The sequence below is a fragment of the Felis catus genome (assembly GCF_018350175.1).
Source record: "Felis catus isolate Fca126 chromosome D4 unlocalized genomic scaffold, F.catus_Fca126_mat1.0 chrD4_random_Un_scaffold_65, whole genome shotgun sequence".
NCBI lineage: Eukaryota > Metazoa > Chordata > Mammalia > Carnivora > Felidae > Felis > Felis catus.
This window is the reverse complement of record NW_025408517.1, coordinates 107,735-120,016: the sequence shown is the minus strand read 5'-3', so window position 1 is coordinate 120,016 and position 12,282 is coordinate 107,735.

Below are 12,282 nucleotides of genomic sequence, written 5' to 3'. Positions count from 1 at the left end.
GAGTGAAGAGACCACTTTGCTTTGAGACGAGGGGCGGAGTGGCAAGAGCTGCAGAGGACGTTGGCCTTGGATGGGGAAAGCGAGGCCAGCCACGCACTGCTGTCCCGTTCAGGTCCCCTCTGCCACCTGAGTGCACCTGCAGCCGGAGGGGCTGGTTCCCGGCAGGCTGGCAGCGTCCCACTGGAGTCCCCAGTCCCTCCTCTCTGCCTGAGGCATCTCTCTTCCGGAGACGGGAGTCCGTCACACTTGTCTCTGGGGACCTGTGCTTCCTCACCTTGTCACCTGGGCGGCTGGTTCCCAGAGCAGAAATTTGCCCGTCTGAAGGCGACCAGGGCTGCCTCCCTGGGTTTCACTTGCCCGAGTCCCTCCCCGGGACGCCACGCATCTCTGATGCCTGCTCCCGTGGGGCCGCCTCCCTTGGACTGGGACGGGTCTGGCCTCCATCCCAGGGAACGCACTGGCTTTGGTGCATTATTTGGCCCAGAGGCCTGTGAACCGTTCTGGCCCTGGGTCGTGAGGGATGCTCTCCCCTCTGTGGTGTGACTGTCCAGCCTTCTGCATCTCCCAGTTTGTGATTGGGCCACGGGAGGACCAGCCCTGTCCTGGCTGGCGTCAGACTGTGGCGTCACAGCACGCACAGGGGTCTCTATCTCTGACACGTGCCCTCTTTCACTGACACAGCCTCTTGTATCCTCGTGACATCCCCTCCCCTCCCCGGTGGAAGGCCCGTGTGACCGGTTCTGAGGGAGAGAATATAACGATGGGTGTCGCTTCCAAGGTGGTTCATGAAAGCCTGTGGCGTCTCCGGGTTCCTTTTCTCCCGGGTCCATTCTCTGTCTCTGTGTCAGTGTCTGTGTCTGTGTGTGTGTCTCTCTCTGACGAAGCAAGAGCAGATAATATGAGCTGCTCCAGGACGCCCAGTGCCAAGAACCTGCAGAGGGTCCGGGCTGAGACACAGAAGTCCTGAGACCCCCCAGGCCCAGCCGAATCCTGCCAAGAGCACGTGCCCGGTCGCGGTCTTGAAGGCGGACCCTGCCCCAGTCGAGTCTCAGCTGAGGCTGCAGCCCTGGCCTCCTGGGTGACCGTGGGACTGAGGCTCCCAGCCGAGCCGAGCCGGGAGACTGGTACAGAAAGTGTGAGGTGGTCCAAGGAAGGTGAATGTGTCCCCCAGCACAGACAACAGCCCATCCTCCAGGCTGGGGGCTGGGCCGCCCTCCTCCCTCCCGAGCTCTCTCCGGCCACACTGGCTCCTCCTCAGCTCCTCTCCAGAAAAACCCTCTGTGCCTCCGAGTCTCTGCAGCTTTGCTTGTCCCCACAGCACACTGCTTGCAGACATGTGCGGGACTGACTCCTTTTGTCCTTCTGGGTCCCAGCATCAGGGCCACCGTGGAGGCCTGTGAGACCCACTCAGGGGCCCCTGGCCGCCCTCCTTCACCCTGCTTCATTTCCCGACAGTGTTGGTTTTTCCTTTCACATGGATTCGCTCTTGTGCCTTGACCCACCTCCCCCTCTGGGCTGTGAGCTCCTGGAGGGCTGGGACCTCACGGGACCTCTAACTCCAGCCCCCGGGCCAAACAGTGCCTGCTCAGGGTGAGAGGCACAGGAGCTGAATGCGTCCAGAGAGGATCTCAGAGTCCCTACCTGCCTCTGAGCAGCTCATGCTGTGGACATGCAGACTAATAGTAAGAGGTACATGTTGGGTTGGGGGCAGGGGACGCCCAGATTGACCCCTGAGCGTCCCTTCCCGCTCCAGAGGCTTCACTGAGCACAGTGGACACAGCCTGCCCCCTGGTGGTCAGCACCATCATGACAGTCCCAGGCTTGGAAACCAGAAAACAAAACACAGACTTTGTTTGGATGTAGTCAAGGCAACAGCCCTCCCTGGCCCTAGGGGGGCACAGGGGCAGGACCAGCGGGCTCCACGGGCGAAGTGAGGACCTCAGAAGCCTCCCTTGTCCCCCGTTCCACCTCTCCCGTCCCGGTGTCCCGTTCATTCCTAAGGCTTCCTCACCCCAGCCAGGGCACTACCTCTGGAAGCCCTTCCTAATGAGGCCCCGGGGCTCCGACAAGGAGGGTCTTGACCTCGGTCCCCACACCAGGGTCCACTGCTCGGCCACGTGCTGCCCACCCAGGTCCTCGGTCCTCCAAGCCCTCAGGCTGCACTCCACTCAGAAGGACCTTGAGGGAGGAGAAAGCATTTTCCCAGTACCAGGAGCATCTTGGGGCAGGGGTGGAGGCCCAGGGCCAGCAGACAAGCCTGTGGGACCCTTGGGACACCACGTCTATGCAGCCCAATTTACACAGGAGTAAGCTGAGGCCTGTCCCTTAGCCCGCTCCCAGTAGGGGGGTTTCTCCTTCTAGCTCCAGGCTGGTGGTGGACACAGGACCCCAAACCCCGTCTTCTCCGGGTGCCCCGGGGAAGTGCCCAGCCCAGGCAGCCCCCTGGGTACCCTGGAACCCCCTGGCCATCAGGCTGGCACGTCCTCCCACCCCACGTATGAGCCCTGGTCGTGCTGCCAGCCCACTGGGGGCCCCTGCCCCGTGGCAGAGCTGCCTCCAATCCCCTTCTTGCCCCGGTGTCACCTCCCCCCTCCAGGGTGTACTCCCTTTGAACCACTGCCGGGTGGTCAGTGTGCGCATGTGTGTCTGTTTGTGTGTGTGTGTGTGTGTGTGTGTGTCTGTGTGTGTGTCTGTGTGTGTGTGTGCGTGTGCTTGCCTGTACGGTCTGGGGACATCCAGATATAACAGCCCCACTTCGTATGGCGTTGATAGGGATCCGACGAGATCTCAGGGGTCTCATTCCCAGGGCGAACCCTAGGGGACGACTGAGTTTGGCCTAGGATGGAGATCCCCACTGCTTGGACTCTGCCCACCTCACGTATCCTGGGCCGGTCCCTGGCCTCAGTCTCCCACCTGGCCCTGAGGTTGGGCGTGGAGTGACGTCAGCGTGCACAGGGCCCAGGCTCTCCTCCTGGGTGGATGGAGAGGAGATGTGCCAGGCACACAGGCCTCCCTAGCAAAGGGCAGCTGGGTCTCGTTACCTCGGCCAGGTGCGGCTGTGTGCCCTCCCCGGGGGACTCCGTGCCACTGATCCCATGTGCGCCCTGCCTCCAGACCGCTGCCCTGTAACCCCAAATCCTGTGAGCCCTCAGATCAGCCTCACCCCAGCCAGTGGGCTGCAGACTTGAGGGCCGGGTGGGTTGGACACGCGGGTACACGAGGGTCGCCGAATGTACCTATACCGTCCCAGCTGTCACAGACCCCACGCTCCCCCCCAGGGTCCAGCTGGGTGCACGGCCGGGGCAGGGGGCCTGGAGGAGACGGTGGACACCAAGTATGGGCAAGGAGAGGATCGGCCTGTCACCTCCCGCCTCCCCCTCCTTCTCTCCACCTCCTCCCACGGTCTTCCTGCCAGGACCCGGGACACAAGGGGAGCCTGTCCCTGGCTGCAGCCCTGGCTGGATCAGAGGGTTGGGAGGGAGGCCAGGAAGGAGGGGGCACATCGGGGGATGTCTGAGTGTTGGGTGTGGTTAGAGTTGCTAGGGACTCCCCAGGGTGCTCACTGACTTCACCCCTTCTTATACATGAACTGTGGCCCCGGGTCAAGGGCACTCAGCTCTGAGTGACCAAGTCCAGCCGTGAACGGGAACGAGGGACTCAGTCTTCACCCTCATGGAGCCCTGCCCTGACCATCACAGGTCTTATGTTGGGGTGGGGCTCCCCCAGCCAGGTGACGCCTGTGCCCCCTGCTCACCTTCCTGAGATGGGAGTCACAGACCCAATTTTCAACGAAGAAAATGAGGCTCTGACACCCACCACGTGAGCTTGTGGGTCACAGGGCTGGGACATGGCCCTATTGTGGGTTTGCCCCCCGGACAATCCGACCCAAAGCCTGAGCTCGCACGGAGCCTGAGGAGGCTCCAAGCCTGGAGATGAGGACGTCCTGGGTGGGGGCCATGGGAGGGGTGGTGGCGGCAGTGGCCTATGAGGGGCTGGGGCTCCGTGGGCTCCCTGGGGGAGGAAGGCCCTAGGGAGGCCGGAGTGGGGTGAGGGGTGCCCACGGGGGAGGGCGTATGGACCAGCTCACGCAGGGCGCCGGATGTCGGGCCAGGAGTCGGGGGTCACTGCAGGTTGGGGAGGGTGGGGATGCTCTGCCTCTGTGGCCCCCAGCTGCTGACCGTGGGGGGGTCGCCGTCCCACCGCTTCGGCTGTGAGCTCGAGGGCGGGGTGGTGTCTGGGCTTCACCATCGTGTGCGGGTGCCTGCACACAGCAGCAGACAGACACGGGTGCTGACGCGTGCGGGGATGAGTGAATGGACACGAGGCTGCGGCTCCCATCTGTCACTGTAAACAGCGGGGCCCGGGTCGTGCGGCTCTGGGACGGTCCCAGTGAGTCAGCGAGATGTGAAGTGTCATTCCTCACCCGGCACAGTTTGAGGGCTGAGAATCCAGCAGGGCACGGGAGGGGTGTGTGCGCATGGAGCTGACCGGAGCGGGTGCCGCTCGAGCCGGGCACGGACGCCAGAAATACGTCGCTTGCGGGTGTTCTCGCCAGCCCTCCCTCTCCGACTGGGGACGTGGTGGCCGCCCGCCTGGAGCGGAGTCCAACAGCCCCCAGGCAAGGGGCAGGGGCAGCACAGAGCTGACGCGGAGGGGCAGGGAGAAGCGCCCGGGGCCTGCAGCCTGCCCGTCTGGACACGCGTGTGGGCTAAGCAGGTGACCTCTAGCCGGTCAGTCCCTGGAGCCACGACACCGGGGCGTCCGAGGGCGATGCCGTGGAAAGCCAAGCACCCTGTTCCCAGTTTGATGCCGACTCAAACGCCCAGGACCCACCTGGGAGCCAGGGGAGGTGGAGGTCAGCGGTGGGAATATGGGGTGTCTCCGGGCCCATCACTGTTCTCTTTCTCGTTTCTAATATCCTGTAGGAAATATGCCAGTAACTGGAACAAGGTATCACACACGATGTCTGCATAACACCCTGTTCTAGATTTTCTGAAACAAGATCTTCTACAATTAGGGTCATGGCAGACGCTGGACCCCGGCCAGCACCCCAGTGGGCGACACCGTGCCTGGCGTGCAGGGTCTGGGGCGGCAGGGCTGCCTGGCAGGGGCGGGGATGTTGGGGGACGCACATCTCCCCCGGAAACCTGCTGTGTTTCTTGGGTCTCAGCCCTCCCCACAGTGTCTACATTTTGTATTCCGCCTCAAACTGGCCCAACCTTTCGTTCCAGAATTTCACATGGCCAGTAACAGCCGGGACAGAGGAGTGAGCGCACAGGTGTTTCCTCCAGCTGCCTTGGGCCAGTGCCCGCCTTTCCTGGCTTGTTTCCCAACTGTCCCTGAGGGCCTGAGGTGGAACCACATCGCTCACCCAGTCTGGGGACAGTGTGGGCTCTCAGCCGGGCTGGAGGGTAGCAGGAGGCAAGGGGTGGGGACGCCAGAGGCAGAGGTGGGGACACTGGGGCAGGACTGGGGCCTTCCAACCAGGGCAGGGGAGGAGACGCAACCTGGCGCAGGGGAAGGGAGGCTCGGGCTCAGCTCGTGGGCCTCTGTCCTCACTTAGCCGTGTCCCGGGACCCAGCCAGGAGAGCGCGCACCCCGCCCCGGAGACTCCGCCCCTCCTCGTCCAGCATGGTGCACATCCGTGGGGGTGTTGGAAGGGTTCCTCCTGTTGCTGTGGGGCCTCGTCGTGCGCACTCGGTGTGCGCAACCTGTTGCAGGGCGACCCGTGTCCGCCCACAGTTTGCAGCCCTTGCACGGGGCTCAGCCGGTGCCCAGAGTCCACTTAGGACTTTCCGGTGCTGGGGCAGGTTGGGTGCCCTTTGACTGCCCAGCCGCCCCGGGGGACCGGGGATCCTTTGCCTGTCCCCGGGCCTTTGTCTTGCACTGTCCTTGTTTGTGTATGAAGGGACCGGCTGGAGACCTCCGTCCCTCCATGGAGGATCGGGGACCCCCGTCATCCAGCAGGTGAGAGGGCGGATCCTCGGCACCAAGGGGGGCACCGTCCACCACCACTGCCCTCGACCCCCTCGGGGCGCCTGGAGGCAGGGGCACACCTGAGGTCATTTTTCCTGTAATGACCTGGTAGCAGGTGCCCAGCTGTAGCTAGGGAGGCTGTGTGGGGCCTTTTCTATACACAGAATAACGCAGATGTGCTGGTTTCCGGAGGCTCCTTTAATGCAGCTGATGTTGTCAAGGTTCACCATGAGTGCGGCATGGACCGGGAGTTCAGTCGGGCTCAAGCCTAATAATGTTCTTCAAATCATTTTTATGGTGTAGATAGGCCGTGTTCTGTATCCACTCAGCAGTCGATGGACACTGGGGGTGTTTCTACCTTTGGGCAACTGTGAGTGGCAATGCTGTGAATGTTCACGGTCAGGCTTTTCACAGGTTTTCATCCCTGGATCATACGGATACTCCGTGTTTACGTTTTGAAAAATGGCCAGACTGTCTCCCAAAGGGCTACATCACTTTATATTTCTGCCAGCAAAGGAGGAGGACCCCAACGTCTACGCATCCTTGCCAACACTTCTTAATATCTATCTTTTTAATGACAGCCGTCCTGGTGGATGTGAACTTGTATCTCATTGTGGCCTTGATTGGATTTCCATCCTAAAAACGATGTGGAACATTGTTGGTCACTTGCTTATCGTTTCTCGAGAAATGTCTCCTCAGCTGCATTTCCCATTTTTTTTAAATTTTTTTTTTAAAGTTTATTTATTATTGAGAGAGACAGAATGTGAGTGGGTTAAGGGCAGAGAGAGAGGGAGACACAGAAGCAGAAGCGCTCCAGGCTCTGAGCGGTCAGCACAGAGCCCGATGCGGGGCTCGAACTCACGAGCTGTGAGATCACGAACTGGGCCGAAGTCGGACGCTCAACCGACTGAGCCACCCAGGCGCCCCTGCATTTCCCATTTTTAAATTGGATGCGCAGTTTCTTCCTATTGAGTTGTAAGATTTAATATGCATTCCACATGCAAGTCTCTTAGGATATATGTCCTTAGCCGATTCATTGTCCCATTCAGTAGGGTGCCTTCTAGCTTTCGTGATGCTGTCTTTCAGTTCACCTACTTGTAGTGTTTCTTTTTCAGAGAGAGAGAGAAAGAGTGCAAGTGGGGGAGGGGCAGAGAGAGAGGGAGACACGGAATCTGAAGCAGCTCCAGCTCTGAGCCATCAGCACAGAGCCCGTTGCGGGGCTTGAACCCACGAACTGTGAGATCATGAGCTGAGCTCAAGTCGGCCGCTTGACTGACTGGGCGCCCCGGGCGCCCCTGATTTTGTTTCACTGACGCGTGGCATTCAGTCAGTTCCGTATATACCTCGATGATTGGGTAGCTGTGTGTATGGCCGAGTGATCACACAGCAGGTCCTGTTAACGTCCATCTGCACACGTGGTTGCACATGTTTTCTTGTTACAGAGACTTTTCAGATTTACCCCTTGGCAGTTTCCACACGTGCAATGCAGTATTAACTATAGTGACCACGCTGCACATCACGTCCCGAGACTTATTTCTTTTATCACCAGCAGATTGTACCTTTCGACCTGCTTCCCCGGTTCGCTCATCCGTTAGCCCCTGCCTCTGGCAACCGGCGGTGTGATCGCTTGATCTGTGAGTTCTTTGAGCTCTGTTTTTAAGATCCCACTTACAAAGGAGATATGATATTTGTTTTTCTCTGTCGGACTTATTTCACTTAGCATAATGTCCTCGTCTGTGTTGTCACAAATAGATTTCCTCCTTGTTTATGACTGACTAGTATTCTGTGATATGTACGTGTCTGTGTGCGCACACTCCAACATCTTCTTTTTCCGTCCATCCACGTGGACGCTTGGGTTCCTTACACGTCTTGACTCTGTAAGTAATGCTGGGGGGCGGGGGTAAGATATCTTTTGGCGTGAGTGTTTTGTTTTCTTCCTGTAAATACCCGAAAGTGGAATTGTCATGTTACGTGGTGTTTCTTTTTTCGATGTCTTGAGGAGCTTCCATGCATCGGCTGCACCAGTTTACAGTCTCGTACAATTTCTTTCTTGGTACTTTGTTTGTATCCTGCAGCCTTGCTGAACTATTTTATTACCTCTGGAAGCTTTTCTGTGTATTCTGTACGATTTCCCATGTACACAGTCATGTTATTTGCAACTAGAGACGTCTTTCCTTCATTCCCTCCAATCTAGATGTCTGTTATCCCCCTTTCTTGCCTCGTCGACACGGCCGAGACCTCTAGGACAGCGTGGGCTGCTGCCGGGGGCTTGGGTCTCGTCCGTCTTGCTCCTGAACTCAGGGACAAGGCTTCCAGTCTTTTCTCCGTTCAGGGTGACGGGAGCTGTGGCTTGTTCGCAGGTGGCCTGTAGGAGCGCTCAGGAAGTTCCCTTCTGTTTCTGCTTTGAGCGTTCGTATCACGAAATGGTGTTGGATTCTGTCACGCGGTTTCTGTACTCAGTGGCGATCGGATTTGACAGCAGCTTGAAAACCACGAAGTCGTGTCGCTTTCCCTCTTCTTCTGTCTTTCTCCCTCACACAAACACACAGAACTTCTCTGGAAGCTCATCAGGATCCGGATGGGAGCACTTTGGTCCTGGTTAGCCTCGTTCGGGCCTCTGTGTGCCTGGGGGTGGGCCCGTTCAGATGTCACGCCCCACAAGGGACAACTAGAAGTCAAAATAGTAATGATAATCTTCCAGGTGGTGGCTGCCTCTGGCATGCGTATGCCATAATTTCCTCTTCTCTGTTCCGACTGTAGAGTGAGAATATTTAGCATTAAAGGAGACGACTGTACAGGAAACAGAGCATATCAAGCATGTGTCCTAACGGGTAATGACCAGGAGGCAAAACCCCTGCTCGCCCGAGATGCATGTCAGAGGGAATACAGCATCTTCTGTACTGACTTCCTTTGTGGAAGTCCACGTTCCGAAAAGACCGTTTCTGGCTTGTTTTCTGAGGCCTCGCGTCGGGAGGCCCGCTTTTCTCTTCCGGGAGTCTGGGTGCTGACGGTGTGTCTGGCCGGTGTCACGAGCGGCAGCTTGAGCCCACACTGTGGCCTCTTCCAGGTAAGAGGGCTTGGGGGGTCACCTGTGTCCTCAGCCAGGAAAGCATCAGCCAGGCACTTCTCGGCATTCCCAGGAGGTGCCCCCAGAGCCTAGTACGCAGCGCGAGGCCTGGACCGGGGAGGCACTTTGCACGCTACGTGGCGCTCGGTCTCTAAGGCCCGCAAGTGACAGAGACTCTTAAAGTGGGAACGGGAAGGCAGTTTAGCGCTGTGGTAGTTGAGGTTCCAGGTTAAGCTCCAAATAAAGAGAGTGAGACAGTCATCCTCCCTCCTAACGTAGCACAGCTGTCCCACGTACAGTTCAAACCATATGAATCCTCTCCCCGAGGAGGATGCTCAGCTCTCAGGGGACGTCCACGCTTGTCTTTGATATCCTGTGACTTACATCCTATGATGTGAAGTGAGCCGTTATTAATGCATCTTATGTTACACGATAAGAAGACAAGGAAGGGAAGAAAAGAAAGGTATTTGACACTCACGTATACGGTCTACAGGTGAAGAAGACGCCCTGGGGTGGGTCCTCGGGCTGGGGCTTCTCTGCGTGGTGCTGGACGTTTTCTGGTTTTGCAAAGGCACGTGGGAAGGCGCTCGTGTGGCCAATTTTCGCCCTCTTGCGGCACCAGTGCCGACCACGGTGCCGGCTCGACCCCCGGCTCCAAAGCCTTCAGGGCCAGCTCTTGCCCCAGCTCTGGTACCGAATCCGGAGTTAGAGGCGTCTCCGGCACAAGCCCAGCAGCAGACAGAGCGGCAGCTATGGAGCTCGGGCCGGCTCTCCCACCTGATCCAGTGTCAAGTCCAGAGCCGTTGTTCTAACATCAGCTCACGTGAGAGCCCCGGAACCACAGCCAGCTCCAGCACCAGCTCCAGGACCAGAGGAAGGGCTGGAACCAGCACAGGCACCCGCGGTATCACCGGCTGCAGAGACAGAGGCAGCTCTGTCATCAACCGACTTGCCAGGTCCGGCACCAGCCAGCTCTGGAGTCTGGGTCGGACCGACGTACATTCCAGAGCAACGGACAAGGCAGGAGTGAACTAGACCTGGTCCTCATCGCTTTGGCAGCACGACTAGAGCTACAGGCATCTCTAGGGCTGGACCCGTCTCCAGAGCCAGCGTCAGCACCGGAAGTGGCCTCAGCGCCAGATCCCGCCCTAGGGTCAGCTCCGGCACCGGCTGAAGAGCTTGAGAGACCTGCAGAGCCAGCCAGCTCCCGCCGAAGCTCCAGACCCAGAGTCAGTCTGAGCCCCGGCCTCTGCGTCTGAGCCACTGGCACAGCCGGTTCTGTCCCCAGCTCAGAACCAGAGCCAGAACCGGCTCCAGAGCCCGAGATCAAGCCCCTTCCCAGCTCGAGTCAACTCCAGGTCCGGCACTGATTCAACTGCCGAGATTGAGGCCGTTCCAGCTTTAGCTCCGGTGCCAGGTCCAAGGTCAGGGTCGGTGTTCTCCCACCAGCCAGCCCTGGCTCGATGCTGGCTGTAGCGCTGCCTCCAGAGACGGCGGCCGCTCTCTCGCCAACTGCTGTGTCAGCCCCGGTGGTCGCTCCCATGCCCACTTTAGAGTGAGAAGCTGCTCGAGCCCCATGTAGCGCCAGTGCGAGGTTGCAAGGAAGAGCCAGCTCCAGCATCGGCTCCAGCATTGGCTCCAGCATCGGCTCCAGAACTAGAGTCAGGACCGAGTTCAGGGTCAGAGCCTGCGACAGCAACAGTTCTCATACCGGGTCCGGAGCAGAAGCCCCACAAGTGCCGGCTGCTGCGCCAACTCCAGAGCGAAAGCTGCCTGGGGCACCAGTGGTAGACGCAGAGCCGATGCCACCTCCGGACAAAGAACCAGCTCTGGCACCGACATCCCAGAGACGTCCTGCTCTGGCACTGGCTCCATCACCGCCTCCTGTGCCGGAGCCCGTGTCCGCTCCAGCGCCGGCTCTGGTGTCGGCGTCCGCCCGGACACCGGTTCTGCAGGTGGAGCCAACGCCGGGGCTCCGACCAGCTCCCCCGCCGGTTTTGCCACCAGCCGGAAGGCCACATCCAGGACCGGCGATGCAAGCAGGGCCCCCGGCACCGGGTCCAGCATAGCAGCCGCGAGGAGAGCCAGCTCCGAACCAAAGCAGCTCCAGCACCATGGACAGCTCCCGCAGCGGTTCCAGAATTGGATCCCCCCGGGGACTCTGGCACGAGCTGTGTCGCTCGCACTGGCTGCAAGGCCAGCTGCAGTTCCAGGGCCAAAGCTGAAGCCGCTTCAGCACCCACTCGGGAGCCAGAGCCAGAGTCTACAGCAGAAGCTCTAGCTTCAGCTCCAGAGCTATATCCGGCTGCAGAAGCAGGTCTGGGTCCTCTCTGGAGGTGCCTGCGGTTCTAGCACCTTCCCTAGAGCTGGAGCCAGGTCCAGCACCGCCTCTTGCCCCAGCTGCAGAGCTGGGGCCAGCTCCAGCTTCAGCCCTGGGGCCAGTTCCGGGAGTAGAGCCCCCGTTAGAGCCAGAGCGGGAACTACCCATACGAGTGTCCGCTCCTTCCTCAACCGCCACCGTTGTGGGGGACGGTATGGGCTGGGGTCAGGACGGTCCTTGCTGGGCCAGCCACCCCAGGTACCCTGGTCACTCCACTCAGAGCTCGCCTGTCCGATCACTCCTGGAGATCATAGTCCCGGGGCTCTGCACCCCCGTTTTCCCAAGCAAGGCTCTCAGTGGACCAGGAGACCGTGGAGGCTGAAAGCTGAGGCTTGTACCTGACAAATGATATAAAATTTGACCCAGAAACTCCACTTGACGGCTTGTGTCCTGAAAAAGGAGAGATTTATGCACATGCTTGATCCCTTGAGGAAGCTGGGAGTGAAAACTCACAAACGGCCCACGTTCCAGGGCCTGGGCGATTTGGAAATTCTGATGTGGGGACACAGGATGCAGAGGAAGAGACTTGAGTGGCCAGCACCCAGCCCCGGGGAAAGCTGGTTCGGGAAGAGCACACACTCCACGCCCGCCTCACCCCACACGCTGCACCAGAGTTTCTCCGCTGGTCCTGGTATGAGCCCTTCTGGGGGAGGGTCTGCGCCTGCGGCCGAGGATGGGGGCTGCGCTCTGTTGTCTCAGAGAGGGGTGCCGGTCACACTTCTCGCTGGGGATCTGCTGGGGCCTCTGCTTCCTCACGTTGCCACCTGGGCTGCCAGTCCCCAGACCAGAAACCTGCCCGTCTGAAGGTGACCAGCGCTGGGTCCCTTGGGTTTCATTTGCCCGAGTCCCTCCCCGGGAC